The following is an 11,553-nucleotide window of genomic DNA, read 5'->3' as shown; positions in this document are numbered from 1 at the left end:
GGAGTTGGATCACGTTTCGAACCCACCCGAATACGTTGAAGGTCCGAACCTTTAACAGAGCTGCAAATCTGTGTGCGGTTTTGGGGATTGATATCGTAGGGGACGTACAAAAAGATTCTCCGTTACACTCGGAGCGGGATAAGGTCATTGAACACATGACAGATTTTGTTATCTGCAAATCCTGGTCGTTGAAAAGCCTTACCAGTGACACGTGGATCTAAAACACGGTTCCCGCCCAAATCCTTAACGGCGTCCCGCCGTTGGGTTGGTCATCTTTTAAAAATAAAAACTAAAGAAAGAAACAAAAGCAAGGTCAGGACGACTTTCCCCTCTCTCCGCTGTAAGTCTGCAACCTAAAAAAAAAATTTGCCGTAACGAAGCCGGTGTCTTCTCAGGTGGATTGACGCGCCTCTCAACGCCGGTGTCTTCTCCGGTGGGTCGACGTGCCTCTTCCCAACGCCCATTAGTCTGCAACCTAAAATAACTTCAACCTCTTCCCGACTCCCATTTTTGCGGTGGGTCATCGTGCGGCCTCTTATTTTTCCGGTGGGTCAAGGTACAGCTTCCCAAGAGCCGCCATTAACGGTGCATTTCTCTCTCTCTCTCTCTCTCTCCCTCTCTCTGTTATGGGGCTGATTTTCATCGAATGAGAAAAGTAACATGGCGCCCTAAAGTCAGTCTGATCAATCGCTCGCTTCCAACCACCACAAATATAATTGAGTGTGGGATTGACGGCATGAAATCACTGCATTGGTTATTCGTCTTCGGGCGTTCTGGGAAATGGGGAGCTTCTTTCTCTTCTTCTTCTTTACTTGTCGCAAATCCTCTGCGTGTCCCCAAGATCTGCTCACCGACGGTTCACTGCCCCCTTGTAATGGTAATGGTGGTCATTAGGGCTAGGAAACAAGATGATCTGCTCCTAGCTTAGCTTGTACTCGGCTCAGAAAGAGACAATTCGAACTCAGAAAATAGGTTTCCATTTTCTATGTGGTTGCCTCTTCTTCACATTTGACTAAAATATGTCTGGTCCGTATTCACTGCTGGGGCCGAAAAAGGGCTGATCGGCAGCCTCTTTGTCCGCTGGTCTGGTCGTCTTTTTGCTTCCCGGACAAAGGGGATGTCCACCGGCAGCATGCACCTGAGAGTTAATGCGTTTATTGTATGATGCTCACATTTCTCTGTTTTTTTTCAGACTTTAGCTGAAGAAGCAAGGAAACAACATTTTGGGTTGTTGATCTGGTGAGTAAACTCGAAAACTATCATATCTTTCTTTACTGTACTATCTAAGTTTGATCTATGTGGGGATGTAATTCAACATTGTTATCTGTTTCAGTGAATGGCTAGTATTAGATCTGATTTGCTTGAACCGGATCTTGGATGCTTAATTTGTGGAATCCTTTTATTTTGATTTTCTTTTGGGTTTTCTTAAACTGTTTGGTGAGATTGAAGATGAAATCTGCACAATATATTCTGCATGATTGATAATTCGTTTAGAAAGTTACAGGGCGTCGTAAACTTTATTTTTGCATTTTCTAGTATTGATTCAGTTTGCTTGATTAGGTGTAATTATTTCTAAGTTGCCTCATTAGGATTAAGACCAGAAATCTTGCATTGTTGTGCTGCCTTGATCTTTCATTATGTTAAATCTTACATTGTGTTATTTTGTGGAGTTTCGTCATCAAGCTGGATGTAGGATGAATGAGAATGATTGAAAGACCAGGTTTTATTTGTTGAAGTTGGTATTGCTTAATACCTTTAGTCGTGTGGCAGCTGCCAACAGTCTCCACTTACAAGCAAAAGAATATTTCTGCATTTAATCATGTGTGGGTTCATGAAGGGAAAATATTTCATATTTGAAGCTAGGGTTCTCCCTAGGGGTTATAGAGAAGCACCAACTTATCCAGAAACATAGGATAACTTGTGTGTAATGCAGTAGAGTATCCCAATTTATGATAATATTTTTGGATGAGATGGATGCTTCCTCTTAAGTTTGAAGACTTTGGACTTTATATAAACATGGTGTTAACTGAATATGTCATGGACTCATGGTTTAGATTGATTCAATAACTTGGTTTAAACCCAAGTTTGCTTGTTCAAATAATTCCCAATTTTCCCGTGACTCACCATGTGTAATCAATGACTGCATTAATTCTTTTGATTATTGCTGTCTGTGTTCAACTCCAGCAACTTGGTACTTCAGGTTTGCTAAAGGAGTTATTGGTAGTGCTGACCTGGTGAACTTCCTTCTGATCACTGTGGGCATTGGCACCATAATGCATAATGCACTTTGGAGTGCAAACCTATGTTGACAAGTCATTTGGTAACAAATTTGAGATCATAAAAAATATCAATGAAACTCATGTCCTGTTAGAAGCCTGTAAAGTGACTGGCCAAATCCGGAGGTTCATTCAGGTATCCATTTGCTACTTACATTATAATGTTCTAAGTTTTGAAAAATAGTCCGCTCCATGGCTGCGCTTGCCCTAGCTTACATGTTTGATGGCAGGTAAGCTCGATTCAAGTGTGAAGAGCCAAGCTTGAGATGGCCTCAACTCAGATAAAGCTGCACGGCTAGAACTCCTGACCTTTCTTTTGCAAGGTCTAGCGTTTTTTGAGTAGCTTGGCTCATAACCTGCCTCTGCTTCAGATATTTTCAAGTCTGCAATACCTTCAAATACATGGATTTGTGAAATATGCCTACAACATGCTGTAGTAAATATTAAAAGTTCAATCAGGTTCTGCTGCACTAATTAAAATTTCAACAAAGCTTGTAGCTCTAACACACTGTCTTTGGACGTACTAAGATCAATCAAAGTGATCTCACATAGAAATCTCATAGAGAATAAAATTTCAACAAAGCTTGTAGTTCTAACGCACTCTGTCTTTGGAAGTACTAAGATCAATCAAAGTGATCTCACGTAAAAATCTCATAGAGAATTTGAAAAATTATAAGTAGTACTAGTTTCTCATACATTCTCCAAGCACATGAGATCAATTAATTACAAAAGTTAGTCATGATGACTTTGAAAAAGAATTTACTTCAGAATGTACAAGCCATATGAATCTACCACCAAGGGACCTCCACTATTGCATCCAAAAATTGATACATAAAGGTAGCCAATTTCCATTAACTCAAAAGCCTAATACAAGCCATATGAATCTACTCAAAAGAACAATACAAGACCATTGGGAAGCATGTGCCTGCAAGAACAAACAATAGAAGTATGCTTCCTCAACAAACAAGGCTCTGCTGTAGTCAACAAAATCTGATATATTTGCAAGAATGGTAATCATCAAAAATAAAAAATCAGTGTACTCAACATGTTTCTGTTGGGGATGAAATAAACCTCTTTGATAAATTTAATTTGAATCAATACCTGTGCACAAAATTGGCAGATGTAACGTCTAGGTATCCAAAGTAGGCTACCTAACATGAAAAAATATGGTCATAACAAGATAAGACTTTGTATTAATCAATGTCAAAGTATATTTTGGATTTGCTATATGCCAATATATCCCATGGCTAACATATGTTTTGGATTTTCTTCAATAAAGCATATTAATAGGAAAAACATCAAGTATCATAGTAAAGAGAATATGAAAACAGCCAGTGTACTTAATAAGTTATTATTGGGTCTTAAACAACCCAATTTCCAGCAGAAATTATAATAAATACCTTTACACAAAATTGGCAGCTCTAACTTGCAGGTTTGGGTGACACATATCCAAAGCGGGCTACCTGACATGAAAAAATAAAATATATAAGATCTTATGCAAGAAGGTTTTGTAATATCAATATGCATTCACACCATTATCCTCACCACCATTTCACCAATGCCACCACCACAACATTATCATCACCACCTTAAAACCACCATTTCACCAATGAACACATTGAATTTCCATATAATGTATCTACCTTACAAAAAAAAAACAAATCCAAAGGTTTGCAAATATATCTACCTTGTGAAATTAAAACAAATCTAGAGTTCCTTAATCATGGGCTTCTTTGTTCATGAATTTGTTCCTGCACATAATTTACAAAGTGAATATGTAGAGCAAAAATTTAACCTCCCTTATTAAAAGATAAAAAGATTATGTACCATTAATTATGTGTAAGTCATTGCAGCATGATTGAAAGAAACCATAAGAGGAAGCTTGACCACCATAAGCATGATAACTTACGATCCCTCTACTTGTCTCAACCATGTTTGACCCATATACTCTACAAAAATGATAATGCAAACTTAAGCATATAAACTATAAGAGTAAAAGTTCATTCAATAATTATATCCATACCCTTGGCTTTCCATACGAGAATTGCTTGTTTGGTAGAGAGATGGACCACCACACGGCCCTGTGTTTCCTATATAGCAAAAATAATAATAACAAATTGTTCTCTATAGGGCCATTTTCTATGAGTGGACTTGGAACTCTAATTTGAGTGTTTTCATGCACTTCATTTGCTTTATTCTTCAATATTTTCTCCACTGCATTTATTATCATCAATTGTTATTTTTCAACATACTGATATGTTTCCTCACTCTTTGAAGCCCTTGCTGCAATTTTGATGAAAGAATTAGTTAAAAGACTATCGACTAGCAATTGTTGTCTTTTCATCACCAGTGCATGGGCTTCTATCATGAACTTGAGCTACTCCACTTTTGGCATCCTTTGTCCACCTTTTTAGAATGTATTATTCAGGAATATGCTTAATGCCCATGATATCGAGTATTTTTATTGTGTGACAACTTAGAATTTCTTACAACTGCAAGTAATTGAATGTGTGGATGAATCAAAGGAAACAAAATATTCCTTATCACTTTCATGAGCGGTTACTTTATATTTGGAAATTGTTCCCTTCATGCCGATGTTACTAAAGTTGCAATCCATACTCGAGGATGACTCCTTTCTAATCCACTCTAAAACAGTGGGAGTGAACACCATTGCTGCCTTTTTAACTAGTATGGAGCATGATTCGAGTAGATTGATTTGCTTTGATATCTTCTTGTAATTCATCAAATCTTCTTTCATCCACCAATGTCTCATAATGCTCAATAAAGCGCAAAAGATCGATTTTTGAATTTAAGAGCATTTTTAATGTACCATTCGAGCTTTCACTCTTCTGTGTTGAAATCATACCAGCACAAAAATTTTCACGCCCATATGCCAAAGCCCAATTTTCTTTATTTCTAAGGGCCTTTGCAAACCATTCATTTTCTAAGAGATCGTGCCTCTCTAACATTGTTTACCATGCAAACAAAAAACTCATGTCATCTTCATATGTAAATACGCAGTTGCCAAACCTTTTTTGGTTTTGAAAAATGGACCCATGTGTTTTGTGGCATTTTGATACATATGCTACACATAACCTATGATGTGTATTTGGCCATACTTTTCTCAATGCACTTGTGATTGCCTGATCCTCGTATGTTAATAACTTAATATCACCTTTGGGCATCATCCTCTCATAGCCCTTTGAAATGTGTAAAATGCTCACTCAAAAAACTCAGATGTCTAATCATACATTATTGCAACACCAAACACAACCATCTGCATGTGATGATTCACACTAACAAAAAGCGCAAATGGTCGAGATTCATTGTTCACCGTTGTGGAAGTTGTGAGTGCATGATTGTGGTTAGGCTGGAATTTAGATACAACAAACTTTCCATTGCTTGTTAAATTGTGTATATATATGTGTATAATGTATATATACAATATATGTATATATGTATGTGTGTGTATTATATATATAATGTATATATATATATATATATATATATGTAGCATTCTTGTAAATCATTGTAGAATATTGTTTTTTGTTTTATTTCTTTATTTTTTGACCACTCAACACATTGTTGATTGTGTTGACTAGTCGTTGGGGCTAGTCCAATGGCTACACATGTAGTCGTTCTTGTTTGTATATAGAAGGGGGTAAACCACCTCTCTTAAAGTGTGCATTCTTACATATTATGAGCCTTAATCAAGATATAATTTTTATACATTGTGATCCTTCTTATGTGTGCCCATTGTGGCTTTTGTGAGTGTGCTCTTTGTGGCCATTTGATTTTTTGGATATTTGGTTGTAAGTGAAGGCTTTTGAATTCTTACATAGTTTCAGAGCTTCTTTGTGCTATAGCTTGTTGGTGATTCACATCTAAGTGTTTGTAATCATGGTCGTGCATTTCTCTCTTATCCCTTGTAAGAATGGATGACAAAGATAGTATCTCCATCATGCCCATTAAACTTAATGATATTAATTATGTTATGTGAGCTCCTATTATGAAGCACCATATTTGGAGAAAAGGGTTGTAAGGATTAGTGGATGGATCCAATCCAAAGCCAAAACTAATTCTCACAAAAGTAGATAATGAAAAAGAAGTACCTCTTTCTGATGAAGAGAAGACTGAGGCAATTGCTAGTTATGAGAAAAAGTGGGAAGAGTAGAGAATGAGACATGCCAAGGTTATGTCTCAGCTTATCAATAATGAGGACATTAAAAAATGTTCTAGACTTTCCAAATCTGAGCATGCTAATAAGGCTTGGGAATACCTTAAAAATATGTGTATTCTGTTAAGGATATTGCACATATATACAATTTGCAAGACAAGGTTCGAACCATGACTCAAGGAGACAAATGCATTAGGGAACATCACAATTATTTGTCCGAACTATGGGAAAATTAACTCTTTTAGACCTTAAGTGACATTGTCACAAAGATATTGAGCTCCGCCAAAAGCAAATAGATGCAAAGCACTTCTATCAATTTATTAATAGCTTGAGACCTAAATTTAAGACAACCAAATCGATACTATGTATAGGAAAAGTTTTCCCTATTGTTGACACTATTGAAGAATTGAGTATGGAGGAGAATAGGGTTAAGACGCGTACTACCAAAAGTGAAAATGAATCGATCCTAGTTGTCTCTAAACCAAAAAATTATACACGTTCCTACGAGCTACCCCATTATGGAAAACAAGGCAATGATTATGATGAGAAGAAAATTATTTGTCATTATTTCCATGAATTGAGACATATCAAGCCCCAATGTCCCAAACTAAGGACATATGAGAAAAGGGTTGCTTTGGTCCGCCCTCCACAATAATCAATGATATTACTACCTCTCAAGATTCAACATTGGAAGCATGTCAGTGACTTAACTAGTGGAAGATCTTCAACCTCTTCTCAAGGGAGCGTCTCCATCAACTAGAGCCATTTCATCCTTCTTTGATCTTGGTAAATCCCTTTGGCTTATTGACTCAGTGGCCTCATTTCATATGACACCTAAGAGTAGCATATTATCTGAATGCCATGATAACTTAAGTATGTCTAATGTGTTTACTCTTGATGGTATATCTCTTGAGATAAAAGGAATAGCGATTTTCGAAAGCTCTTTTCAAATCTCAAAAAAATGTGCTATTCCAAAAGTTAGATATATTCCTAAATATAATTTAAATCTTTTGTTTGTTTTTCAAATTTTTGACCATGAATGGAATGTCTCCTCCTTTTAAGGTTGTTGGGTGTAGTATTGTCAGCTAGGGAAGCTGATTGGGGAAGACCATAAAGATGAAAGTCTATATTATATGGATTTTTTAGAAATACCCAAGAATACCATTTGTTGTAATGTTCAAAAAATAGATTTGGATTTATGGCATAAAAGACGGCTCTCCTGATATATCCAAAATTCAGAATTTTCCAAGTTTGATTTTTTTTTTGAAAATTATAATTTTAAAAATTGTATTCTTGAAAAATGAAGAGATTACCATTTCAAGAAAGAACTTTTGTTGCTTCTAGATCTCTTGAGTTAATGCATTTAGATGTGTGGGGCCCGACACTTGTTATTTTTAAGGATAGTATGCTTACTATGTAATTTTCGTTGATGATTTTTTTAGGCATAGACATACTTGGATTTATTTTCTTAAAGCATAAATATGAAGTTTTCTGACACTTTCAAATATTTTATAATTTAGTCAAAAATAAATTTGAAAACTATATTTCTAACTTTTATACTGATTTAGGGAGATTTTTTTTATCAAAAGAATTTTAAAAGTATTCAAATCTATATGGCATCACACACCAATGATTTGTCCTCACACACCACAACAAAGTGGTTTGGCTGGAATAAAGCATAAACATATTATAGACACCACTAGAACTTTGCTTATAACAAACCAAGTACCAAAAGATTTTTGGGTTGAGACTGCTTTAACTGTTGTTTATCTCATCAACTGAATGCCATCTTATCTTTGCAAAATATATCTACGGTTGAAAAACTTTTCAAACTTCTTAATTATTCTAGACTAAGAGTTTTTAGGTGAAAATGTTTTGTTTTTACCAACAAGATTGATAAACATTCTCCCTATGTTATTCTTTGTATCTTTTTAAGTTATGCAGATAACCAAAAAGGCTATAAGTGCTTTGATTTCAAAAATAGAAAACTTTATGTTTTAAGAAATATGCCCTTAGAAAAGGAAAAAAATGATTTTGAAAATTCTAAGTATTCCTTTTTGTTGGATGTAATTCCAAAAATATGATGATGATTGTGATTATGAATGCGATCTTGATAAAGATCACAAGTTTAGAAATGATACCCTGAATGAAGAACAACCCCATAATGATAGTGAAGAGCAATCCTATAAGGATAAAAACTACCTATAATATTCTAGGCATAAGGATCCCAAACCTCCATGTGCAGTAAAAAAAATATTCTTATAATGAAATCCAATCTAAAGACCAAACCAGGTCATCCAAAACTTCAAAATCACCTAGAAATTTTGTGTCTTATAATTCCTTTTCACCTAAGCATAAAGCCTACATTCCTTTACCCTCGATCTATGCTTAAGCCAAAAAACATTCTAAGTAGGTAGAAGTTATAAGAATTAAGCTAGAAACCTTAGAAAAGGCCAAGACCTTGACTATTCAAGACAAGGACTATCCAAGACATCTCACATGGAAATATATCCATGGGCTCCAGATGGGTATGTAAGTGTTATCATTGTAAAATTTTACTTTTGCAAGTCAAACTGACATTTGAAAAGGATTTTGAAAATAACTCACCCCTGTTTTAAAATGCGGGAAAATTCTGAGGAATGAGACTCGCCTGTCGGTACGATGTTCAACCGTTCCTGACACCATAACCAAGGTAATCAAACCACAAATTAATCTTATGCTTTGTTTTGCTCAACTGTCTAAATCGATGTTCTATTCTTAAATGCACAAAGAATCAGGCATCTGCTATGAATTTTTGAAAGATGCAGATTGAAAACATGGTGTATGCTTCAAAGATTTGAAAATACTTAGAAAAAATGATGCTTTTAAAATCGTGAATCACATTGGGAAAATAATTTTGAATAAAAGGGGAATCGATTTCTGAGAAAATTTTGATGTTTTGAGAAAATCGATTTATGAGGAAATTCAAATAACTTTCAGAAAAGCGATAGGAATTTGAATTGATCAAAAGAATGGGCGTGCGACCCTGTGAAATCTTTTCATGATGCAGTCTAACCTAGATAAATGCAATTTGCAAAAATATTTTTTGAAGAATTTGAGGAAAATCTTTGAAAAAGAGATTTTTGTGCCCTATAGAATTTAGATGAAATAAATTTTTGACATATCCCTCACTATGGCCACAAATACGTATTGAATATATCTCATTTGATTTTAAAAGTGGTAAATACTTAGAAAAGTTTGGAAAGTGTGCTATGATTTTTGAAAATGCTTAAGAGTGTTGGTCATTTGTTGTAACGACCCCAATCCATACCCTTTTAAAAATGCGGAATATTTTTTTTTTCTAAGAGTTGCGGAAAACTTCCCAGAGACCTGGGGTCCCTACAGTTCCAATTTCAGTTGGATAACCATACACCACAAACGAAGTTGCAATCATCATCCATATCAACCAACTAAGACTCTTTTATTAATGAGTAAGAAAATTTTAAAGACAAGGTTTTCTTCAACTGAAAGTAAAGTAACACTTGCAGAAATTAAAAGAACTGAAAGACAAAAGAAAGAGCCAATCTATCCTCTACTGAAGCTGATAAGCCCAAGTGTAACTCATCCATCCCCAGATGCATGTCCAACTTCACTGTTCACCCTTACCTGTGAAAAACCAACAAAGTAGGGTGTCAGAACCGAAATTCTGAGCACAGCTACTTCTAAAGAAACAGGTGCATGCAGTGATTTGAGTGAGTGCAGATATAAAATTTGCAACATTTAAATATCTATAACTACCAATAATTGCATTTCCTCACCAGTCAGGAACAGTACAACAATGTCACATATCAATAACTAAATAACCAACCTTTCAGCATGATCTCACAAAGTAAAACGTATGCTACCACCAAATAATGTCAAGATATCAAGAATGATTCAAACATGCATGATCTAATGCATAACAGAAAAATGCATGATTTTGTGCAATGCATGATTTCTTCTTTTATCTTTCATTTAAGTTTCATCTTTCCATATGCATGCCCTATTAGATGCACACATCCTTAAGTTTCTCTTTTTAATTAACGTGGCCCGCGGATACACCAAACGGGTACAAACCCCGAGATCAAGTAGGTTCCCAGGGTAGCTTAACACACAATTTGTATTTTATTACTGGGTTCCAACTTAGCCCTCGACCGATATCAGGAAACCGCACCATCCATCGGAACATTAGACCTCCACATCTAATGTCGGGGACACAAGGGACACCCCACGCCCACAAGTGCCACTTCCTTGGTACCATAAACTCACAGCTGTGACTAACACACCACTCCCGGGTAAAGTGGCGGGTTCTCCCTAAAACCGTGGCCAGGAGAAGAACCTCAATATCGGGTTCAGGGGCAACAACGCACACGGAGTTTTTGTATCCTCACAGTCTCCCCAAGACCGGATATCTAAGATTCTCATACTCCAGATGAGATATCCCAGAATATATATTACACTGTTCTTATTCTTTATATCTTCATTTAAAGTTCATTCTTTAAGTTTGCAACACTATATGCAAGATTAAAGTGAAAACCCCGCATCCTCCCTTGCAGGGACCCATTCGGGACTCCAGCCCGTGTAAACACACAGAACAGTGTAGTAAAGTGTCAAACCATCTTATGTGGTTTAAGTGATGCTGTTAAAAACATATGTAAAAGCAAACCAAACCCACGGCTCTCCAGGCTGATGACAGTCCATTTAGGCCATCGAGGCATCACATCACAAAACAAAAGTAGTGTTTTATTTATAACACTAAGCCAAAGTGCCAAAAGCATGTGCAATTATCATAAATCCAACCATATGCATGTCATAATGCATTCATATGCATTTTCAATATGTGTGTGTGTTACCTACATCACATATTTAACCAAATCCATGGTTTCTTTAAGTGTGTGAGTATACATGTACCAATTCACACAATAATCAAGCGTACCGGTTCGAGATGAATTAATAATAACTGAATCATGCTCACACCCATGAGTACCATAATCATAACAGTCAAATGAAAGCATAAACCTCCACGACAAGTGTTTCCAAATGCATATCCATATGTGCCAATATAACCATGGTCATGAAACA

General features: G+C 35.9%; 1 protein-coding gene across 10 annotated transcripts in view; it reads left to right on the top strand.

Moving 5' to 3' along the window:
- Positions 1-329: 329 nt before the first annotated feature.
- LOC149830000 (cytochrome B5-like protein) overlaps positions 330-11,553 on the top strand; it is a 55,599-nt gene continuing 44,375 nt past the window's right edge. For all 10 annotated transcript variants that reach the window (XR_016433611.1, XM_090015666.1, XM_090015665.1 and 7 more), the window contains exons 1-2: positions 330-556; positions 1,193-1,239. The gene's annotated coding sequence lies outside the window, so the exon portion shown is untranslated. The remainder of the gene's footprint in view (positions 557-1,192; positions 1,240-11,553) is intronic.

Source organism: Nuphar pumila, chromosome 8, assembly GCF_984573655.1.
Source record: "Nuphar pumila chromosome 8, dmNupPumi1.hap1.1, whole genome shotgun sequence".
NCBI classification, from domain to species: Eukaryota; Viridiplantae; Streptophyta; class Magnoliopsida; order Nymphaeales; family Nymphaeaceae; genus Nuphar; species Nuphar pumila.
Note: the sequence above shows the minus strand (reverse complement) of the source record. Positions and strands in the feature narration are given on the sequence as shown.